Consider the following 24,699-nt stretch of genomic DNA (forward strand, 5'->3'; position numbering starts at 1 on the left):
TTTTATGACCTACGAATTGTATGCCTTACTCAGAAATGATTTCTCTCAAAGAATATAAACATTATTTTCCCCCCTTTCAGACTACTAGTCTCCCTTCCTAAGTTTAAAAATCCGTCCCACCAGCTATTTCTAGGATGTCAATAGGAGATGTACATTTTCCCACAAAGGTCTGTCTTGTCTTCATATCATTATTGACCTCTTCCTGGGCTGATGAGAAACATCATTACTACTTACTAAAATTCTCTGTGTGCATCTAATTTTGGATTTTCCATCTTGTTTCGTTGATCTGTTTAGTGCTACATTGTTTATATTAGACACTATTTTATTGTCCAGGAAGGAATACTTTTTATTATCTATGTTCCTCAGATTTTGCAGAATTTTCATTTTATCTCTTGTCCCCTTTCCCTTGAAGGGACATAGAATTTTTACTTGTGGGGGGATCCCTGGGTGGCGCAGCGGTTTGGCGCCTGCCTTTGGCCCAGGGCGCGATCCTGGAGACCCGGGATCAAATCCCACGTCAGGCTCCCAGTGCATGGAGCCTGCTTCTCCCTCTGCCTATGTCTCTGCCTCTCTCTCTCTCTGTGTGACTATCATAAATAAATAAAAATTTAAAAAAAAAAAAAAAAAAAAAAGAATTTTTACTTGTGTTGGACCTCCTGTAGTATTTGGAATTGCCTATGGTGACTTGCCTGGAGCAACAGAGTAGGAGTGGTCACAGGATGCGCCATGTCTGATCAACATTCCTGAGGCATTCCAGTGTGCAGCTGTGTTACCTCCGGTCATGAGAGGGGCACTCTTGGGTTAGGGATAGGGGTTTCAAAGGTTCCTCTTTGCAGGAAAGCTTACTAATACAGTGTAGTTCCTCCTCATGACTATCTTGTCTAACAGCCCTTAACTTCCCTGTTTCTATGGATTTTTCTTTAAACATAATTATCCTTTCTATAATTTTTATACTTCTAAAGTATACAGCTTGCTTTTAAATTATTTTTGTCCACACACTTTCATCCTATGCCTTAACATGTAATTGTCCTTGGCTATGCCAGTCTTCAGTCCTGAATGATTATTCCCAAGGGTTCAAAAGGACTATTGAGTCCATTTTTGTACCATGCTAACAATGGAAGTACATGCAACTCATGATTCCTTCTCTTCTTCCTTAGGCAGGCTTCCTTGCATGTGGATGTTAAGCTCGCTGGCTGGGTGGGGAGGACCAATGTGGAGGAGGGAGTACGTGCCCTGGTGTTGGCACTCTGCCCTCCACCAGAGGCACATCCACTCATTGAGATCCTCATAAAGAACAAACATCCGTGCACCAAAGACCTAGTTCAGTCATTTATTTTCTTGAAGTGAAATTCGTGTTTTCTTGTCAACAATAGATAGGTAATGAAATTAGTTTCCTAAAACAATGAGAGAGATCCCACTGGTCTCCATCTCTGTCCCCAGTGAATGCCACCTGGCTTCCAATCAGTTCTGAGTTTGCCCAGCTTGGTACTTCCCATGAGCTTGCGGAAGCTTACAGAAGCTGTCCTCTTGATACTTGAAGACCTTGTGGAACACCGTGGCTTCCTCCCTCTCAGCTCTGGATCTCCATATCGGGATCTGCTGGCGCTGTTGACTCTTTAATACAGACTTGTGCTGTTTTTCTGTCACAAGTGTAATCCGATCCCACTCATTGCTCAGGATACCTCTTCTGTCACATGTCCCCACAGTCCCTGCAGGGATAACCAGCTCCCTCCACTCTAATCCCATCCCACTACTTAGCTTTCAACGTACCACTGTGGTTACACTTCTAACTCCTTTCTAAGGGTAGAGAGAAGGCAGCTGTTTTGATTATTTTCCTAATTGCTCTTTGTTTCAGATTTTTCTGCATTAGGTCTCCAGTACAGAGTGACAGCCCATTCTACTGAACAAACCCCTCCACTCTGGCAATGAGTGGTCTTCAGCATCAAGCCACTATCTCTACACCTGGCATGAGATCTCTGCCCACCTGTCCACCAGCCGTACCAGGCCTGGATGGCCCCAGTGGTGCAGGGTTTTATCTTGACTTTGCTACTATATTTATATATATATTATATATATATTTATATATACTGTATTTCTATGTATTTCTATGTATTTCTATGTATTTCTATGTATTTCTATGTATTTCTATGTATTTCTATGTATTTCTATGTATTTCTATGTATTTCTATGTATTTCTATGTATTTCTATGTATTTCTATGTATTTCTATGTATATTTCTAATTTCTATATTTATGTATATTTATGTATATATATATTTATATATATATTTATATATAAGACTGATGGAGATGGCATAAAATAGGATGTTATGTCTTACCAGAAACAAATTTGAGTGCTAATACTTTGGTTAGTATGAATGATTTGAGTCCATTGGCTGTTCCTAATATTAATTTCAGGCGTGTTTCCACCTTAGATGGTTTTATGAAGGAAAACAAAGGCCTACGCCTTCTCCCTGCCAGTGCCAAAGCATTGTCAAAGTAATCTGCAACTTACATCTGTATGATAATTTCAGGAGCACAATACTCTTATTCTTGGAATAATAAGTGGTGGAATGACATTTAGTAAATATTTTCTGATAAGATTTCAGGTATGTGTGATGTTAGAGCTACACAAGTGGCCAAGGCTGTACTAGCTAAAACCTCCAGGTGTGACATGTTTGGAAAAGAAACAGGATAAAGTTGTACCAAGGGTATGAAAACATGCTGTTCTGACTATGGTCATCTTGTGTATGCATGTGCACAGTACATAATTTCTATTAAAAATTATTAAAGCAATTGCAAAAAAAAAAAACTGTGCTAAGAAAACTTTTTTTAATGCATATTTTTGGGGGCCCCTCCTTTTTTAATTTAATTTATTTTATTTTATTTTTTTGTCTATCACACTGTTCTTGCCTTATGCCAGTCTGTTTTGGAAGGGTTCTTGCTTTTTGTAAGGGTTTTCTGATGACTTCTTCCAAAAATTTTCCAGTTTTTGCCTGTGCATGTGTTCAAGGGCTAAATTTTAACCTTCATCAATACTAATTAGAGGCGGTTTTCATCAATAAGCACTGTAAACTTTCTCGCAATTATTCTTTTGGAAAGCACTTCTCTTCCAGGCACGCGGTGCTGCAGCTTGGCTAGGAGTCTACATGTCTGCTCAGAGGTTTCTGTGTCCTTGATTGTCTACCTTTAAAAGCACGGAGAAAGTTTCCAAGTCCCTAGCTTTTCAGTTGGAGGATAATTTTAGATTGAATTAAAGCAGAAGTTGACAGAATCATGGGCTCCACCATATGTCCATCGTAACCCCACTGAGCTCCTGTAAGTGCAGCGGCCTGGAGATTTGTAAGGTGGGGTTGTTTGTATCCAGTCAGGATTTCCTCATCGATAGACTGGTTATGTCTGAGGACATGCAGCTGTGGCTGCACCTCAGGCACTAATTTATTTTGCTATCACTTTATTTTATTTTTTTAAAGATATTTATTTATTAATGAGAGAGAGAGAGAGAGAGAGAGAGAGAGAGAGAGAGAGAGAGAGGCAGAGACACAGGCAGAGGGAGAAGCAGGCCCCTTGCAAGGAGCCGGATGTGGGACTCGATCCTAGGACCCTGGAGTCATGACCTCAGCCGAAGGCAGACGCTCAACCGCTGAGCCACCCAGGGATTCCCCTGCTATCGCTTTATACTGGGACTGTATTTAAAGGCTTCTCTGTACAGGTAGGAGAGACCATGTTCTTTCATGTCCTCCCTGAGGATTCTCTAGAACAATCCTGCCCAAAGGCCTGCCCAGGAGCTGTTGTTTTCAGTGATAATGTTGATCATATGTAACATGATCATATGTTGGTTGTATTAGTCTGCTCAAGCTGCTGTGACAAAAGCACCATAGACTGGGTGGCTTACACAATAGACGTTTATTCTCCACAGTTCTGGAGGCTGGGAAGTCTAAGACCCGGGCCCGCCAGGTTCTGTCTGGCAGGAACTTTCACAAAGGCCATCTTCTCTCCGTGCCCTCATGTGGGAGAAGGGGTGAGGGGGCTCTCCGGGGTCCCTTCTGTAAGGGCACTAACCCCATTCATGCGGGCTGCACCCAATGATCTAATCCTCTACCAAAGTCCCCAATTCTCGATTAAATTCACATGGGGAATTAGATTTTAACAAATGAATTTAGTCTACAGCATAAGCTTTTTGTGAGTAACGAGTTTATAGGGTTTAATATTTTAACTACCGTTAGACTAACCCCCCTCTTCAGGACAATATTTAAATGCTTAATGGCAGCTAAGACTAAGAATACTAGTGTTTCAAAGCTCTCGAATGAGGACAGTGTTCCAGAATACGCGGTGCTCTGTGTAATCTGTTCCCCAGTAGTCTTATTCATGTTTGCTGCTGTGCAAAAGGAAACTTCACTGACCTAACTCAAGGGCTGGTTTGTTTCTAGTTTCTGTGCAGCCTGATGCGGACAGGTTGGGGCAGGGAGCCACCCCTAGAAGTCAGAGCTCCTGGCACCTTTTGTTCTGTGATGCTGTCATGCAAACAGAAGTCCTCCAACATCACAGTAGCTTGGGGACAGAGAGCTGGGGCCATTAGGAAATGCGGCACATCACTTCAACCCCTAATCTATCCGAGTGGAATCTGGCTACGTAGGCACACGAGTGGCAAAGGAAGCAGGCAGAGAAAATGGGCCTGGTGATTCATGAAGTCCCTGCTAAGTTCTTGTTACGGGTCAAAAATATTCCCCCCAGAGTCATGCACTGAAGTCCCAGCTCCGCAGTAACTCACCGTGTGACTGTATTTGGAGACAGGACCTTCCCGGAGGTAGATAAGGCTAAGTGAGGTCCTAAGGTGAGCTGAATCCAGTCTGGCTGGTGTCTTCCTGAGAAGAGATTAGGACACAGGTGGGCTCAGAGAAAGGACCATGTGAGGACACAGTGGGAAGGCAGCCAAGGAGACAACCTCAGGAGCAACCATACCTGCCAACACCTTGATTTTTGGATGTCCATCCTCTAAAAGTGTGAGAAAATGTATTTCTGCTGTGTAAGCCACTCAATCTATGGTATTTTGTCTTGACAGCCTTATCAAACTAGTACAATTCTGTAAGAGCAAGAACTTAAAATTTATGAATTAATTTGGAAAGGATTGACGGATTTATCCTATTGATTTCTCGCCATGTAGGGATTCTTCATTTATTTAAACCATCTTCTAGGACCTTGTCTATGGTTCTGTGTTTTCTTGATACAGTCAGGCACATATCTTAAAGCTGATTTTTCTTGGCAATATTTGTCAGTTATTTTTTTGTGAACAGGATGTTTTTCAATGTGTTTTCCTGATTATTCTATCTGGCATAAAAGAAAGCTATTGACTTCTTTAAAAAACTGTTTGCAACCTGTATATCCCACTGAGCTCTCTTATTAGTTCAGATATATTTCCATCTGTCTTTCTTGAATGCTGCAAGTAAATAATCATTCTATTTGTGTGGCAGATAATCTGATATAATGCAAATGCGTTCAGTACGGATTTTCTGTATTTCGTTTGCTCAAAATGCAATAAAGTGAAAGGATGCATGATGTTTTCCTTTACACTAATCAATTTTTCCCTTTGTGAAAAATCCAATATTTGTGTTCTCTATTTCTATGGTATTTATTCTTGGAAGATACATATTCTTATTCTGTCTTCATGGTGGATTATGCCCACTTTATGAAATCTGTCTTCTTTATTTTTACATTGAATTCTGTTTCCTTATTAATACAATAATCCTTCTCGAGATTATCATGGCTTCACCTAAATTATGGATGTTTTTGTAAGTTGTTTTGCTTTGGTGGTGGTATTCACTTATTTTGGAAAGTGAATAATTCAGTCTGAGAGTCTTCCTCTTGAAAGAAGTTTTTCCCATTTTTGTCCATAGTCTTGACCTGACAATCTATTTTACTTCTGCAATCATTTCTGTGCCTTGATACTCTCTCCTTAGTTCCTTTTATCCTATCACATCACTATGCATTTCCTCTATAATATAAAGACTATATATTCTGTTTGTAATGGGCTGAATTTTGTGTCTCCATCTCTCCCTCAAATTTTCATATTGAGGACTTAACCTCTCCTCTCCACCCCCCCCGCCCCCCGCAGTGTGTATTTGGAGTAAGGAAATAATTAAAGTTAAATGGAGTTATAAGGTTGGGGCCCTGATCTGAAGGGATTAGCGTCCTTATAAGGAGACACACCAGGGAACTCCTGCTTTTTCTCTGAGTTCATGCTGAGAGGCTATGTGAGGACATAGAGGGAAGGCAGCCATCTGTAAACCAAGTGGGGTGTCCTCACCAGAAACTGAGTTGGTGGAAACTTGATGTTGGATTTTTCTAGTCTTCAGAGCTACGAGGAGATAGATTTCTGTTGTTGAAGCCAGTCTGTGATGTTTTGTTATAGCAACCTGAGCAGACTAATATACTATCTTTTATATGAACGTCAGGTATTCTTACCAATTTAAAAAACATTTTTGAAACTGTATTTTCTAAATGTCAGTGTCAGAAATAAACTCTATGGACATCCTCTTGAAATACAAGGCAATTGTTACCCTTATTTCTTTTAAACAAGTTACAACACTTTTGCACATTCTCTTCTTTGGGATTCCTTGGTGTGATTTAGTGCGGGGTAGCCTGGTAGCTTACAGTGCTTCTGAATGCTACTTGCAAAGGAATGTGAAGAATTTACTTTCTAAGCCGCTGCCTTGCCTCTAAACATGATTGCCATTACTGGCTCTAGCCACCCCTAGCCCTGTGTTTGGTACAAAATTGGTCTTTTTTTTTTTTTTTTTTTTTTTTTTTGAGACTTTATTTATTCATGAGAGAGAGAGAGAGGCAAAGACACAGGCAGAGGGAGAAGCAGACTCCTTGCAGGGAGCCCCATGTGGGGCTGGATCCCCAGACCCAGGATCTGGGGTCATGCCCTGAGCCAAGGGGTGATGCTCAGACATCCCCAAAATTGGTCCTTAATAAATTTTTGTTGAATGAATTGCTGAATGTAGAACTGTGAATCATAAACTTTTCTATTTATGATTCTGGAAGGTTATCTGATGTGGGAGAGAAGAAATTTTAGCTCGATCTAAGTTTTCGTCCTGACTCATTAATCTAAGTTTTTGATTTCACAACTATAAGATTCTTTCCTTTGCCTTTAAGAGTTAAATTTTCATCTGATGAAATATAGATGTTTAATTCTTCTTTACAAATCATTTTACCGCTTCTGCAAAATAATTTTACTCCTTTCCAGAATAGGTGACTATGCATTTGGTGCTACTGTGTGTTTTTCAAGGAACACAAATTAGAAGCATTGTCATGTGGTTTTATTCATAGCTTCTCTCAGATGATGCTTAACTTTTTTTCATTCTTGAAAACCAGGCAGTTTTTTCCAGCTTGTCATCTACTATCCTAATTCAGTTTTCTGCAGTGTTGCTTCTGTTCATTACTATTCTAATGCTCACTCAATTTCTAGAATCAAACTTTTTCTTCTATTAAGTACAAACCATTTTTTATTCTATCTGACTAACCTTTAATTTTTGTCTGTCCCTTGGCCATATTTCTTTGAGTCTTTGGTCTAACAATCTAATATTTCATACGTCATTCTCCACAAAAAATCTTACTTTCTCTTGGAATTAGAAAGCAGGCCCTTCTAAAATATCAATCTGCTTTCTGCAGTAAAGCTGTTTTGCCTCCCCTTTACTGAGTTATGTTCTTTTTTTTTTTTTTTTTTTTTTTTTTTATGAGAGAGAGAGAGAGAGAGAGAGAGAGAGAGAGAGAGGCAGAGACCCAGGCAGAGAGAGAAGCAGACTCCCTGTGGGGGAGCCCGATGCTGGACTCGGTCCCAGATCCCAGGATCACACCCTGAGCCAAAGGCAGATGCTCAACCACTGAGCCACCCACGTGTCCCCTGAGCTAGGTTTTCCTCCCTTTTTGTTTTAAAATCTTTTATTAGAAATATGTCTCTTGTTTTATATTTGTGTCATGTAAATTTTATCCATGTCTGGTACTTCACCTATAAAGAGTGGATCAATTCTTACAAGATCTCTTACTGTTCTTAGTGATTTACCTTTTGGCTTCAAACATGTGTTTACAACTACCAATAGAAGAGACTCAATCTAGTTCTGGGCATTTAAGGGTCTACTGAGCTCCTGTGTGTCTATAGGGAATGATAGAGGATAACCTGTTTGTGTCATTTTCCTTGTGATTAGGGGATTAAGTGAAGCATCATCTTTTCCATCATTAAATTAGAATGTGGTTATGAAAATACTTGGATCCTTTTATTGAATAGCTCATTAGACTAATTAGTTCAAAAAGAGCTACGTGAATTTAGGATGTACAGAATGAGAATTTATTTGGAAGAAATTGCCCTGCAATTATTCAGGGTCACGCTTCAGTGTGAATGTTAACACAGTGGAATGACCTTTATGATAAATAATTAGAATACTGGGTCACAGCTTCCCAGAATACAGACTATCTGCAAGTCAAGAAACTATGGTCCTGGCTTAGACTGAATAATATTTCGGGATCATTATTCTTTTTTATTTATGGAGAAGAAAAGATGTCTGGGAATATTATAATTTTATGGCATAAGGGATGAAGAATTTTTGTAGAATTTGTATCTGTATCTCCGTCTACATTTTTATCTATCTTTAAAGACGGGCTGACATAGTATTAGGAGTTTTGACTTTTTAACTTGCTATAACTTTATATTATAGTAGTGTTGCCAGATAAAATAGAGAACCACCATTTACATTTGAATGTATGTAAACAATGAAATTTTTATTGTAGGTATGCTCTGAGTATTGTGTGAAGCATGCTTAGACTAAAAAGTGTTCATGGTTTATCTGAAATTAAAATTAAACTGTTCATCCTATATTTTTATTTGCTAAATATAGCAACCCTAGGAGTTATTTAAAAATCATCCATTCAAAATACAGCTTATAAAATATTGCATTTAAATATTTTCTTAGCAATGAGATTTTTCCAAAACGCGTTTTGAAATTAGAAAAAAGGATTGAACTTGGAATGAAAGCAAGATGTCATGAGTGGCCAATAAAGAGATAAAATTGTATTCATCAAGACTTATCTCCACCTATACTCATTTTCTTTAAAATTTAGATATTCTTGAAGTATATTTCTGTCTTGTATCTGTGATTTAAATATATAAATATATATATAGTTTACTTTTTCTTTGCTAATACTAATTTCATGGGTTTACTTGAAAACTAGAGAAATTGAGCCCCTCTAGTTTAGCTGCATAGGCTATACTTATGGATGGTTCCCTTTCCTCAGTCTCAGGAAACTAATAGTCTGGCAGGGAAGAGAGATGTGGACATAGATATTAAACAATTTGCTCAGACATTAATAGGGTATGAAAAGAGCAACAAAACAGATGAAGAAGTAATGGAAACTTTGACAACAGAGCAATGGACAAACATACTTTTGTGGGTGATGAGACTGGGAGAATGGAGAGAAAAAGTAAGATGTGGGAAGGCATGAAGTGAACAAGCACCATGGCATGTGTGAGAAATCCTATGCTTTTTTTCAGGATTGGAGCAGCGGGTATGACATGTGAGGCAGGGATGCTGCTGTCAAGGATTGGCCTTGGGTTTGTATGGAGTGGGAGGCAGGCTGTGATGTGGGAAGACAGAGGGTCCAGCTGGGGAGTTTTGGGTTTCATGTTGCAGGTTAATGGTGAGGCTTTGAAGTCTTATTAGTAAGAGATGTCACAACCAGCATGTGTTTCAAACACTTGACTCTGCCTAGTGTAGTGTATGGTTAGGAGGGAGCATGAATAGAGACAGGTTCTGGCAATGGCTTACAAGAGAGACCAACAGCTTGACCAAAGCAGTGGGAGTGGGCGTGAAGATAAGACAGTTGGTAGGGGGTTGGAGTGGGAGGATGTATTGATCCCCTGGAGTAAGGACATGTTGGAACCTAAATTATTGGCTTGGATTGTTAGGGAGATCACGGATTTAGTGCACACACAATCTGGGGGAGCGGTGGTCACAAATCTGTTATGTGAATGGTAGCCCCTGGAGGTTTTTTTTTTTTTTTTTTTTTTGCCCCTGGAGTTTGAAGAGCCCAACATACGCAGCTGTGTATGTAGTTGCCATTAATTTGAATGGCACAATTCTGAATAAGGAAGATATGAGGAAGGAGAGGTTTGGTATAAACTGATAAATTCAGGTTTTGTATCTTATAGCCTATGTCAATCATGCAAACAAAATATTTATTTTTTATTTTTTATTTTTTTAATTTTTATTTATTTATGATAGTCACACAGAGAGACAGAGGCAGAGACACAGGCAGAGGGAGAAGCAGACTCCATGCACCGGGAGCCCGATGTGGGATTCGATCCCGGGTCTCCAGGATCGCGCCCTGGGCCAAAGGCAGGCGCTAAACCGCTGCGCCACCCAGGGATCCCAAAATATTTTCTACTACATTTTTGTACTTGATATTTGATGCTCTCAAAATCTTTTTTTTTTTTTTATGGTCCTTTTTGGTAGGTCTACATAACATTGTCCAAGTCACAGATGGATATATGTACCTGAATGGGAGGAAAAAAAGCAACCATCAGCATATATGTATGGAATAGCAAATGTGGCCCTACACAACCTTTGCATCTTCTTTGTCCATGGAAGACTTTATTAGTCAACCAAATTCATGGTCAATCTTAGAATCATGCTTAACTCGGGATTCTGGGAAGCCATAATCAAATTCAGTCCCTGATATGTAGGTACTAGAAAATGGGTCTGGGTTGAGATTGCCTGGGAGGAGATCCTTGAGAAAGAAGAGAAAACATGAAAATAACCTGGGTTAACTTCATTATTTGAGAAGCAAACAGAAGGCAAGCGGACATTGAAGGTGAATGAGAAGGAATTACCACAAATTTAGGAGGAACATTACAAGTGAATGTGCAGTGGAAACCAAACCAAGAGAAACCAGGGGTTCCTAGAGGGGAAGGGGATGAGAGGATGGGGTGATTGGGTGATGAGCATTAAGGAGGGCACATGATGTGTGATGAGCACTGAGTGTTATATGCAATGTATAAATTGTTGAACACTACATCTGAAACTATGTACTGTATGTTGGCTAAGTGAATTTAGATCAGAAATTTTTTTTTAAAGTTTCTTGGGTGGGGGGGCTTGGCTTTCAGCACTAAAAGGAGCAAGAATATTGATAGTGATTAATCAACATTGATTCATACCAAAATGAGGAATTTCATAGAATGACTTCAGAGAGGTAGCATGGCAAGTGATGGGCTACAGGGAAGAATTGGGGGTTACAGTGTGAACACAGTGGAGAGATGCTTCTTTCTAGAAGCTTGACTGTTGGAGCTCATAGTAGGTCTTTAAAAATAGTAAACAAATTTTATACGGAAGGGGAAAGAACAAATGGGAAAGGAACATTTAAAGATAAGAAATCGAGGGGAATTAATTGATGAAATATTGGTAAACAATGGAATCAAGTACGAGTGCAATGATGGTGAGGAGAGGGAACTAAAATAGATGAAGAGAAGGAATGGAGGGAACCTATGGGGAGTCCTGGGCAACCATGGATGTTTGTGGAGGGATCACAAAGCTTTTTAAAAAAATGTATGTATTTTTAATCTTTTTTTTTTTTTTTTTTTTTTTTTTTTTTTTTTTTTAGCACTTTTAAGTTCACAACAAGACTGACAGGAAGTAGAGATTCCCCTATACCTCTGCCCCACACACATGCACAGTACTCCTCCCGCCTCCCCCCCCCCCCCAACTATTCAACATCCTTCAGTATAGTGGTACGTTTGTTACGACTGGTTGACCCCACACCGACACCTCATCATCACCCAGAGTCCACAGTTCATGTTAGGGCTCACTCTTGGTGTTGTGCATTCTATGGGTTTGGACAAATGTATGATGACAAGTCTCCCTCATCAAAGCATCATACCGAATAGCTTCACGGCCCTAAACGTTCTCTGTGCTCTACTTATTCATCCCCCACAATCCCTCCCCAGCAACCACTGCTCTCTTTACTGTCTCCATAGTTTTGCCTTTTCCAAAATGGCATAGCGTTGGAATCACAGTATGTAGCCTTTTCAGACTTCTTTAAGCATCTATATTTTTAGCTGCTGCTGCTTCTTCCTTTTCTTCCTCCTCTTCTTCCCCCTCTTCCTTTTGGTGTGATAACCTGTGATCTTCATGAAGTCATTGATGTGTTTACCTAACAAAGGTAATGGTCAGTGAGGTCTGGGAGTGAGTGGTGAGGACTGGAAGCACCTCTGAGCAGGTGGGGTGAAGAGCGGCTCTGTGGTAGACAGAAGACTTTCTCAGTGGGACGGAGAGCTCAGCTATTTGGGGCCATGAATTTTTAATGACACAAATTCACTCAGATTGATGTTTTATCCTCTAGAAATCCTTCCTGGATACTGCAAAGTAGAACACATCCCTTCTTATCCTCACCTCCCTGTTCCTTTTTCTTGGACTGTCTAGACAGATTAGCTCAGTCTACTGGAATTAAGTTGTGTGGCTACTTTACAATTGGACTATGAAGTTAGACCATAACTTCAGATGTTGTTGGTCTGAGGTGGTTGGTCTCCTAGGAGCTTAGAAACTATGGCACAGAAGAAAGGGGGGGGGGGGGGACGGTGGAGGAGGAAATTAAAGAGACACACAGCAGAGGGGTTGAGAGCTCAGGTGGAGAGGACAGAGGGACATGCTGGGCTCTCAGGTCCACCAATTGTGAGTTTGATGGCTTGTTAAAGGTTACACATTCTTGCTCTGCCTCTGGGTTTCTGTAAAACAAGGATAACCATGCACACAGGTTGATGAAGATTATATACGCACATGCGTGTATTTGTAAAGGACTTATATGTAGAAAGATCTCCCTAAATGTTAACTATTAGAATTTTAAAAATTGATGCTACTTGTCAATTCATCGCATAGGAGGGTTGAGGTGGAAAAGCAATCACTAACTCCGAGGTTTCAAATCTTGGGTGATTTTGAAGCTGTGGTCTGTGAGGGACTAGGAGGAAGCTGTAAACTAAGCAACTAACCCCCCACATGAATGGGAGACAGGAGACTCCTGGGTCAGCAGTGAGGGAGAGGCTCATGTTCTCAGCAGGAGACAGGGGATCATCGGGTCTGCGCCAGTTCTCCAAGCCCTCCTTCCCTCCAGGTGACACACGGGCCAGATGGCACACCGGGCTGTGTTACAGGAGGGGACACTGAGCTCAGGGAGCCAAATCTCTTATCCCGGGCAGTAGCCGTGCTTGCTCTTCGCTCCAGATGGAACCTCGGTGTCTGTCTTCCACTAGGTGGGTGTTCCCGAAAGGATGCTCTGGAGCACGGGGGGCCTCTGCAACTCGCTTCACACAACCTCACAGCATTGCAAGGGACCCCTGGAGAACTCCTGCGGAGGGAACTGGATCAGGCTAAGGGAATGGCATGAGAGAGCCGTGAGCCAGCTGGAGCTTGTGCTCCCCGTGTAAAATCGTGGGTCTCCGGATTGAAAGAAGTTTAGAACTAGAGTAATCATTTGAAATTGTCGCTCCCTTGTACCTCCTCCTATTTTTAACTTTAGTTCCAGAATTATGAAATAGGAAGGTCCTATTTTTCTAGGACAACCATCACCATTGAGCTAAATTTTACCTGAAACACCTTCCTTCTGCTTTTTCTTTTGCCACTAAGTAAATTTTACTGTACACTGGTTTATGATAATCCATCTTCGAAAAGCAGTGTATTTCTAAGTTTTTTATTACTTCGTATCCTCCTGGCCAACTCTACCAGCTAAATGTTTTCAGGAAAATAGAATTTACTGTCCATCTTGTGGCTGCTTTTGTCAGCATATTAGGAGGGAGGAGGAGTCATTACTCAGACAATGTGCTCAAAATTCTGTGATGTGAATATTAAGCAATGTTTTAAAGTAATGCATTTCTCCATTTTTTTCAAGACCTTCCTAGGATAATATTTACATGGCTTCAAGAGTTTAAAAACAAGGAGATTATCATCTGTTAAGAGAAGACCAGGATAGCATCATAAAACATACTTATGACTGTTGAGAACCCTACTGAATAGGACTTTGTGAAGTGAATTTCTAGGGCAGGACAGAGGGAGGGAACAGCTCTACAAAGCCATGTTCAAATCCTGTGGGGCCGTGTGTGTAAGACAAAGGCTCCATCCCCAGTAAGGTGAGGAGAGGAAAAACCGGCCTTGCTTAGGGTGAGTACATGACTGGGATTCTTCCACCCGGCCTAGGTGTGCTCCCCTCCATCTCCGGAGGACAGAGGAGCGTATGATGATGTATCCGAGAGCGTGGCAAGGCAGTTCTTGACCTTAAATAGATCCCAAGATGATCCTAAGTAATTCATTCTTAGGAGAAAAGCCTCCTCATTGACCCATTGACCCCAGGTCAGGATTTACTTTGGGAGGAGCATGAGAGCAGAGACCTGTCTGTTGAATTTAGTCACAGGCCTACCAGCCTTTCAAAAACTATCACGGCAAGAAAATGTGCTGATTCCTAGATAACTCTTCCCGAGGCTTTCATTTGAGTCTTGCACACGCTTGACAAAGGTCACTCACTCAGTGACCCAGGGATATTAATCACGAACCTGATGCGCCTCTGCCCACTGCTGTGGCTGTCAGCACGAGCCCGCCCCTCCCTGCTGACCCCCCACCCCCGCCCTGTGAGATGATGGGGGCCTAGCTTGTTACTTTACCAACTCTTCAGTTTTGTGCTCACAACTTAAAGATCACCCAGATTTGAAACCTTGCAGTTAATGTTTGTTTTTCCTTTTCCATCTCAACCCTCATTATGCAATTAGTTGACAAGGAGCATCAATTTTCTTAAGCCCATATAATAACAACTAACATTTATGGAGACCTGTGTACTTCTAAGGGCTTTATAAATACATGCATAGATGTGAGGCCATAGACCATCTTCCTAAACCTGCGTGCATTGCTCCCCTGTTTTACAGAAAGTTGGAGACACAGAAATCACATGGACTTGATGTGATTTATCATCGAGAATGGTGTGTTCTTTAGGGATCTCTGTGGATTTTTTTTTTTTTTTTTTTTTAGCAGATTAAATGGTCTATGATTCTTTGCTAACTTTTTCAGGCAGACTGGGTTTTGAATTTTATCAAATGCTTTATCTACAGCTATCAAAGTGATCACAGTGAGAAATTGGGGGAAATACTTTTTTCATCAAATTAACTGAGCCACTTTGGTTGGGTTGCCATTATTTCCTCAGTAGAAGAATTCATTGGCAAAGATACCTGAGCCTGGAGTTTTGTTTCTGAAAATATTTTTTTAACTACAAAGTATTTTTTAAGTGTTTTAACCATCCAAATTTTCTATTATAATGTATTATTTTCTAAGTGGTACTTTTTATAGAATCCAGTTATTTCAAGTAACTTTTCAAAATTCTAAGTGTAAAGCTCTTTATGATATAATTACTCTATTTTTCAGTTTCTATTACTTTGAGTTCTACTCTTTTCATTCTTCAGAGTTGTATGTGTGTGTGTTTCCCACTTTTCTTTGCAATCATTCCTGCTAGATGTTTGCCATTCTTAGGCTTCTTTTTTTCCTCCAGGGACCAACTTTTGCAACTGTCTTAATGTCTTGTGAGACGCTCCAAAGTTTCATTTTTCACTCCTTCTGACATATTCATCGTGCCTTTTAAGTTCAATATCTGCATGAAATATGGATCTACTTATATCATCATTTTTGTTGGTTTCATGCCCTTTTCTCTAGGCATGCTTATTCATTTTTATTGAGTGAGAAAGGTTTTGTAAATAATGTAGAGGATCTCTGGAGGATTTGTGCTCTCCTCTGAAAGAATGGGTCAAAATTAGGAAATGGACTCTAGTGGGCAGGCTACCATTTTGGTAAGGGTGGCCTGTCTCTGACTCTCCCTGCTGCATCCTATCAGGCCCGGATCACGCTGGAGCTGAGAGCCTGGTGTGCTTGCAGAGCTTCTCCTGAGCTCGAATTTTTTTATGTTCCAAATTGTGGCAGCTGAAAAACTCTGCTTGCTTTTCAGAGGCTTAACTGCTTACAATTTTAGCCTTCTTCCCACGCCGCTTCAGAATCAGTAGATGTGGGCCTTTCCTCGCTTGATGCTTCTCCAGTCCCTGAAGCGTGCTCACTTTGATCTTTCTAGCCCTGGAAGATGGTCAGAACCTCAACTGGTTTCTCAAATCTGCAACAGTGGCTTTGGATTCTTGTCCTTTTGCTTTGCACCTGAAGCTGGCGAATACCTCAGGAAAACAGGACTATGGAACATGAGCTAGAATCTGAAGGCCTCTAGATCTCGCTTTTTAGTATTTCTCTGGTGCCTTTAAATAGGGGTGTATTTTCTATGATTTTCTCTTAAGGTTGGATTTGCCGTAATCCACTCCATTCTCCCCAGCAGCAGACATGCATTATGTTTCAATGTATCTCCTGATTTTATTGCTAATGTTTTGTAGAGGACATTTGCTCATGTTTATGTGAGAAATCTGCTCTTGAATTTTCCCATGTTGCGTCCTCATCAGATGTTAGCAATAAGCTTTTCTGACCTTCTAATAAATCTAATAAATTAACAGTCCAAGTTACTCCTTTTTTTTTTTTTTTTTCTTTTGGTCTGTAAATACTTGGCTTTATTGCTTCCTTGAAGTTTTAGAAGAATTCACAGATGAAGCCCTTTTTTTAGTATAGCGTTCCTTTTTGAAAAATTTATAACTTTTTAATAAAATTTCATTAAACTTATTTTTTATTGCTTTTATTTTCTTAAGACTTTATAATTTGACAGCACACAAGCAGGGGTAGTGGCAGGGAGAGGGAGAAGCGGACTCCCCGCTAAGCAGGGAGCCGCCCCATCTCAGGACTTTGGGATCATGACCTGAGCCGAAGGCAGACGTTTATCCAACGGACCAGACACCCTCATTAAAAAACTTTTAAATAGCATGTTTGGTTATTTGTGTTTTTCTAAGGTAGTGGTTGTCAATTTCCCTGAAATGTTTTATTTATCAACATAGAGTTGTTCCTAAATGTTTTTACAAAAGGTTATTGTGTAGGTAGAAACTAGAGCATTTTTATTTCTGGTATTAATCCTTTGTACTTTCCATTTTTCATCCTTATCAGTCTTACTAAGACGTTATTTTATCAATTTTATTAGTCTTTCAAAATGCCACCATTGGGCACTGAAGCCTTTCTCAGCTATTTCTCGCCCACTTCATTTTTGGCTCTTAATTATTTACTACCTTCTACTTGTGGTGGTGTTTCTCATTGGTCTTCAGTTTTTTTTCTCCCATAGGTATTCGGGCATATATTGACTCTGATTCATAGCTTTCACTGCATCTCCTAGCATGACTCATTTTCATGATTATTTCTTAATATTTTTCCATTCCCATATAGGTTCCCCCTTTGACAACATTTTATTTCCCCTTAATGTGTATTTCTATATTTCAAAATACTTGGGATATTTTCAGTTACTTTTTAAATATTTTAATATTTTCTAATATTTCACTTGATTAAAGAGCATGCCCCGTGTGAGGAGAGTCCTTTGACATTTTGAATTTGCATTAAGTTCCTACATAATAGCACTTTTGGATAATGTTTTTCTGTGCATTCAAAACCTATATTCTGTAGCCATCAGAGGCAGTGTTTTACAGATGTTATTTAAGACAGATTTATTAATTATGTGTTTCAAGTCCTCTGTTTCTTTACTGATAAGCTTGTCTCCTGTTTTGCCAATTACTGTGAAAGATACAAAAAAATTTGGATTCTAAATTTTACCTTCTAGATGTCGAATCTACATTACTAAATGCAAACAAATTACGGATTTTTATAATTTTAGAATTACCCCATTTGTTATCACCAATATTGTTTCTGCCATAATCTACTTTGTTTGCTGTCAATATAGCTTATCTTTTGCCTTGGTCCACTTGGCCCACCATAAAAAATATTGACTGGGTGGTTTAAAAAACAGAAATTTATTTTCTCACGGGGGGTCGGGTGGAGACTTCCTGGGGGCCAGAAAGTTCAGGATCAAGGTGCTAGAGGATTTAGTTTCTGTTAAGAACCCTTTCTTGCTTGCATTTGGCTACCTCCTCATTGTGTCCTCAGATGGTAGAGAAATCTCTCCGCCTCTTCTTAGAAGGACCTAATCCTATTAGATCAGGGGTTCACCCTATGGCCTCATTTAACCTTAATTACTTTCTTGCTCTAAATACAACCACACTGGGGATTAAGTCTTCCATACATGAACTTGAGGGGGGGACACAACTCAGTCTTAAGCACCAATTTTTTTTTTTTCCACCTATTTCCCCCATCCCTCACCCACCTCCTCCCTGGAAATCCTCAGTTAGTTCTCTACAGTTTAGAGTCATTTTTCTTGGTTTGTATTTTTTTTTCCTTTTTTCTCTCATTACTTGTTTGGTTTTCTTAAATTCTACATAGGAGTGAAATCATATGGTATTTGTCTTTCTCTGACCTATTTTACTTGACATTATACTCTTTAGCTCTACCCATGTCATTGTGAATGGCAAGATTTCTTTCTTTTTTATGGCTGAGTAATACTCCATTGTTTATAATATATGCCACATCTTTATCCATTCGCCAGCCAATGGGCATGTGGGCTGCTTCCCTAAGTTGGCTATTGTAAATAATTCTGCTATAAACACTGGGGTGCATGTGTCCTTTTGAATTAGTGTTTTTGTATTTGTTTGGAAAATACCCAGTAGTATGCTTACTGGATCATAGGGTAGTTCTGTTTTTCATTTCTTGAGGTCAATATAGTCAATCTTCCATACCATCATTTTTAAAAATATTATTTTATGATCTAAATTTCTATCTTATTTTCTGTATCCTTTTTAAATTGTTTTTCAGCATAGTTGGGATTTGTTATTTCTAAAATTCTTTTAATCTTTGTCTTTTGAGTATTTAGAGAAATTAGATTTGAGTGATATATTTCATTTCTAATGCCATTCTATTATTTTTCTATTTACCAAATCTATATTTCATTTCCTCTCCTTTCTCTTCTTTTGGATTAATAAAATATTTTTAATCCATTTAATATTCTTCAGTAATCATAATAACTGAATCATGTTAAATAAATAAATGCTTAAAATAAATGTTGAAGCCCTAACCTCCAACATGACTATTTAGAGATATTTAGACTTTAAGGAGGTAAGTAAGGTCATTTAGGGCACAAAGGGGGACCTACTCTGATAGAATCAGTGTCCTTATAAGGAGAGAGACACCAGGACTTTCTCTGTGTCCCTGTTTGCACCTGAGGACACAGCAAGAAGGCAGCTGCTTGCAAACCAGGAAGACGGCTCTCATCAGACACCAGCCCAGCCAAGCCTTGATCTTGAGTTTCCAGCCTCTAGAACTGTGAGAAAAAAATTTATGTTGTTTAAGTCTCCCAGGCTGTGGTATTATCTTGTAATGCCAGCCTGAACACACGGAGAGTAAAGAATTATCATTTCAGTGGTTACGCCATAGATGACAATGTTCAGTCTTGCCTTACATAATAGAAACGTGACCGCTGACCATTCCTGGACAAGTAAAGGTGCTTTAAGTATTTCTTATGTTCATGTTTGCTATGTATTTAAATTCTACATTTACTTAACATTCATTATTATCATTGTTTTCATTTTGTTTTATACTATCAATATTTAGCTTTATGTATTTCCTTTTATCATTATTATTCACTGGTCTATCTTCATTATTAAAATTCTCTGCTTCCTTTTGCATTCATCTTGTTTCCATTTGAAACTGGATTAGAGTATTTCATCTAATAGATATCTGTTAGTGCTGACCCTATAATTCTATGCTTAAAAATTTTTTCCCCTTGTTTTGTACAATACGTTTGCTTGATATATATATATATATATATATATGCAATTATTTTCTTCCAGAAGTTGAATATGTCATTTCACTGAATTCCATTTCTACCATTTCTGTTAAGAAATCAGCTATAAGCCTAATTGTTGCCTTTTTTTTTTTTTTTTGGCAATGAGCTGTTTTTCTTCTGAATTCTTTAGATTACTTTCTCTTCAGATTTCAGCAGTTGTACCTATAATATTTCTTGGTGAGATTTTTTTTCTTTTTTTCCTGGTGATCATGTTGCTTCCTAAATCTGAGGGAGTCCGTGTTTTTCTTCAGTTTGGGGAAATTTTCACTTATCTTTTAATATAATGCTTCTGTCCTGTTTCTCTTCTCTTCTGATTAGGATTCCAATAATACATAGATGTTGCAGAATTTTATCATGTCCAGTAGGACTCTGTTTTATTTCCATCTTTTTTTTTCCCTTCCATGTTGAAGGATCCAGATATTGACTACTGACTGATATTAATCCTCTGTGTGTTCAATCTACCTTTTAACATGATAATTGAATTATTAATTCTTTTACTATTCAATTCTATAATTCCCACTATCTTCTTTTATAAATCATAGTTCTCTGGAGTCTATAAAATTCCAAATGATTAGAATTCAAGATTTCATCTTTCTAAATTTCTGAAGATATTAGTCACCATTATTTTAAGTACAAATAAATATCCCTAACTCCAGAGTCCATTTCTAATTTTTTTATTAGATGATTATCAATTAATTACATAATTATTAATATAAAGTTATCTCTCCTTGATATTGCATCTTGGCATGCCTCGTGATTTTAGATTGTTGGGCATGGTGCATGAAAAATTTGGGACACTGGATACTGCTAAAGTGATTTTTATTTAGTTTTTGTTAAGCAGCTATAGGGAAACAATCTTTAGTAATTGGATTAGTTGGAAGTATGATTTCAGTGTCTCATTGGCTGCCCTCCCATTATCTTTTCAGTGGACCCACCAGACCACACAAGCGCTCTTGAAAATTGTACTTGTATCCTCAGGTGGCAAAATCCCAAGGTCACTTGATTTGGTGAATTATTTTTTTCTTAACGCCTTTATTGAGATATTATCTGCATACCATGTTAAGTGAACAATTCAGTGACTTTTTTTTTTTTTTTTTTTTTAGGTAAACTTATTGAGCTCGGCAGCCATCACCACAATGTAATATTAGAATGTTACCATCATATAGATGAGTCTCTCCTGCCTTTTAGTGTTTATTCTCCATTCCCATCCCCATCCTTGGAGTCTGGCAGCCATTAAACTGTCTATGTGCACTTGCCTTTTCTTCCCCCCAACATTTCATATAAATAAAATCATAGAATATGTGGTCTCTTTTTTGTCCTGTTTCTTTCAATTAGTGGTTTTCACTTACTATAGCTTAGAGGCTCAACCATGCTGTAGCATGTGTTGCTTCTCTTTTTTCTTTGTCACTGCCATGTGGTACAGTCCAGGGTCATGTAGACCGCATTGTGTCCATCAGCTCATTAGTTGGTGGGCGCTTTGATTGTTCCCTCTTTGGGCTATTATTCATAATGACGTGGTGAACCTTTGTGTCTATGTCTTTGTGTGAACATAGATTTTAATTTCTTGGGTAGAACCTAGAAGTAGAGTTGCAGGATTGCAATTTCTCTAAAATATTTTTTAAAGTGCCTGTTTTCACAGTGGCTGAGCTGTATGTACATTCTCATTAGTTCTCATTTTTTCTTGGATTATTTGACTTCTGGGACGTCCTTTTCTTAATGACAACATTGGACCTATCTCTTAGTCACCTTTAATGGGTCCTACTAAGGTTCCCAACCTCTAAAATTTATGTTTTTAATAAATGTTTTAAAGCCTATGGTTAAAGGAAATAACTGATTATTAGCTATAGACAGAAATAAATATGTCTAAAAACAATCCTTACCTACATAATTTCTAAATTTACATCCTTAAGTCAGATCTTTCTCCCAAAATGAACACCCACATCTGACTATCTACTGGATATCTTTCCTTGGATTGACAATAAGCATTTATAAATCAGCATGTCTGCAGCTGCATTCCTGATTCCTGCTCACACTATGCCTTCAAATTTCCACCTTACAAATCTTCTCTTTTCTAATAAATGCAAACTCCATCATTACATTTGATCGAGCTAGACACTTTCCCTCATAGCCCACAATCAACTCATTACTAATTATATTAATCCAACCTCTGCAAATATATACAGTAATCTGTTCTTTTAATCTTCTCTAAGGCAAAATTATAACTAACTAGGAATTGTAACAGCAACAGGGCTCCATGTTTCTGTTCTTTCCTACATTGTTATGCACAAATCACAACATTTTAAAATATAAATTAGAGCCATTTCAAAAACCTTCAAAGAAATATCATTTATAATAAAATCAATGTATTTTGCAAAGGTCATCAAGAATAGTATTCATTAATAAAATTATAATACAATACACATAATAATTATAGTATATTAATGGTCGTAACAATTATTATAATTGTAGTTATTCAGTTATAAGTGTGTAATGTGGTCTTGCTATTACCCCTGTGGTTCTTCTACAACTTTTCCTCACCTCGTTCCAGGTACACTAACCTCCTTACTATTACTTTAAATTTCCAACAATATCCCCATCTCTATCAAAAATGTTCCCTGCTCTTATCCCCAGATAGCAGCATGGCTTGCCATCTGTTCTTGGAGGTTCTTTCTCAAATGTCCCCTTATCAGAGACATCGTTCCTTCTCTGAGCATCCTATATGAAGTGGCAGTTACATCCATTCTCAGCAACTGCATTATTTACTTTTTCTCTGTAATTCATTTTTCTCCATTTCACTAATTGCCTCATGGCATGTTGCATATTAGTTTATTGTCTGTCTCCTTTGATTAAAATGTAAGATACATGAGAGCAGGGGGAAGTGTCAGATTTATCCACTGCTGTATCCTCACTGCTTGAGTGATTTCTGGCCCAGTAGCTTCCTAATATGTATTTGTGGAATGAAAGAATAAGCCATAAAGTTCTATCAGAACAAAGATCAAGATAGAGGACACAAGTCAAAGCTGGCTAGGGCCAGTGCCCAGATGATTAGTGTAGAGGACATCTATTTTTTTTTTCTTGTCCAGTATCTGTTTTGCTGCCTTTTTATAACAGCAGACTAATTTTTCTTTCAATGCAAATCCTTCCCCCATCATAAAAATGCAGATGGCACAGCCAAGGAAGTTGACTGACTCCTTTGTAGAGGGTTGGCATCTGACCCAAATTAGGCCAAGATCTGGTGCTCTCCTGGAATTTCAATTTTGAGAGGGATGCCAAGGTCAGAAAACTGTAGGAACTTATTTGTCCTAAAAGTGGCATCCAGTGAACACCCCAGGAGCTCTCTGACTTTGTTTGGCATTTACTAAATCCTAGGTTGTCAGCCTTCCTTGGGTTCTCTTAGACATATCCTACCAGTTAGTATGCTTTCATACTATTAGCCGGAGTTTGTTTCTATTGTTTTCTGTCAAAATATCCCAACAGATATTGGCAAGCTCAAAGGACACCTCGTTAAGTTATCTCAACTAATTTCAGATGATTCAGGAAGATCTTTAGGGGACTGGATGAACTGGTGCCTCATTTGAATTTCATGACTTCCTGATTCATCGATTCATTCAACAAATACTTATTGAGTGTATATCATGTGCTCAAATGATGCTCCACTTTGTTTATGCAAGGATGGTTCTTTTCCTTAAAGTCTCAGAATCTGGTAGAGTATTATCACATTCTAATTGAGGTCTGTGTGGGATACAGTGTGGGTACAAAGACCAGAGTGGGTAAGTTTATCTGGACGCTGATGGGGGGAGGAGCAGCACAGAGCTTTCTAAGGCTTGAGTTGAACGTGCAAAAGTTGAGTAGGCATTTACAGGTAGACAAACAGGAAAGGGCTTCGTGTTCAGTGCAGGCATATAGACTTTTGAGAAAGTGGGAATTCCAGGCAGCGTGCTGGCAGTGTGGTAAGCCTTTCCATCTTGGTTTATATACATACATAACTAAAAAAAATCTCTAAAATAGTGTCATCTCATTACTATTTTTTCCACAGAAGATAGGGATGTACTTGAAGCTATCTGGAAAGTCACCTTGAAATCCCCCCTTTCTCACACTGCCTGATATAGTAAAACATGGGCAAAAATCTATGAAGGCTTAGGAAGGAGAATTTAATTCTCATTAGTTTAATACTTGGACTATTTTTTAAATTTTATTTATTTATTCATGAGAGACACAGAGGCAGAGACACAGGCAGAGGGAAAAGCAGGCTCTGTGCAGGGAGCCTGACATGGGACTCAATCCTGGGTCTCCAGGATCACGCTCCAGGCCGAAGGCGGCACCAAACCACTGAGCCACCCAGGCTGCCCAACACTTGGACTATTCTAAGAAAAAAATATTGTGTGAAGTTCTTTCTCAACTGTATTATTCCAGAGGGTGTTTAAAATGAAATGCAGCCACCCTAAGTAACTTTGAGCACAAAGACTCAAAGCTCAGGCATCAGGTGGCCGCTTACCCTTCCTTAGTTTGGTTCAGAAAAAGCAACGGCATATGTAGAGATATGGTGAAAATAGAGGTACAATATTATCAAATTTACTTTATTGTATAATTTCGTATGGCTAAACACAGGATTAAAATTTAGAAACCATATGGAAGGAATTAGGGAAGGCATCTCCTGGAAAGAATGATAGTATCTTTAAGTCTGGGAGACTGGAAAAAATTCCATTTTTAATTTTTAACTTTCCTTCATAAGTTGTGGTTAAGGGCAACACAAGATAAAGAAGGTTGCCCAGAAATACATGGCATCAACTTTATAGTTTTTCTCTTCCTTTGGCATTTGGCT

At 38.8% G+C, this 24,699-nt stretch overlaps 1 long non-coding RNA gene across 1 annotated transcript; it reads left to right on the forward strand.

Annotated features, from left to right (window-relative positions):
* The first annotated feature begins 1,878 nt into the window (after window positions 1-1,878).
* Window positions 1,879-21,138, forward strand: LOC119869548. Its single transcript, XR_005371145.1, has 3 exons — window positions 1,879-2,022; window positions 20,804-20,871; window positions 20,981-21,138. It is a non-coding gene; the product is annotated as an uncharacterized LOC119869548 (long non-coding RNA).
* The last annotated feature ends 3,561 nt before the right edge of the window (window positions 21,139-24,699 follow it).

The sequence above is a fragment of the Canis lupus genome, chromosome 16 (assembly GCF_011100685.1).
Source record: "Canis lupus familiaris isolate Mischka breed German Shepherd chromosome 16, alternate assembly UU_Cfam_GSD_1.0, whole genome shotgun sequence".
Lineage (NCBI taxonomy): Eukaryota > Metazoa > Chordata > Mammalia > Carnivora > Canidae > Canis > Canis lupus.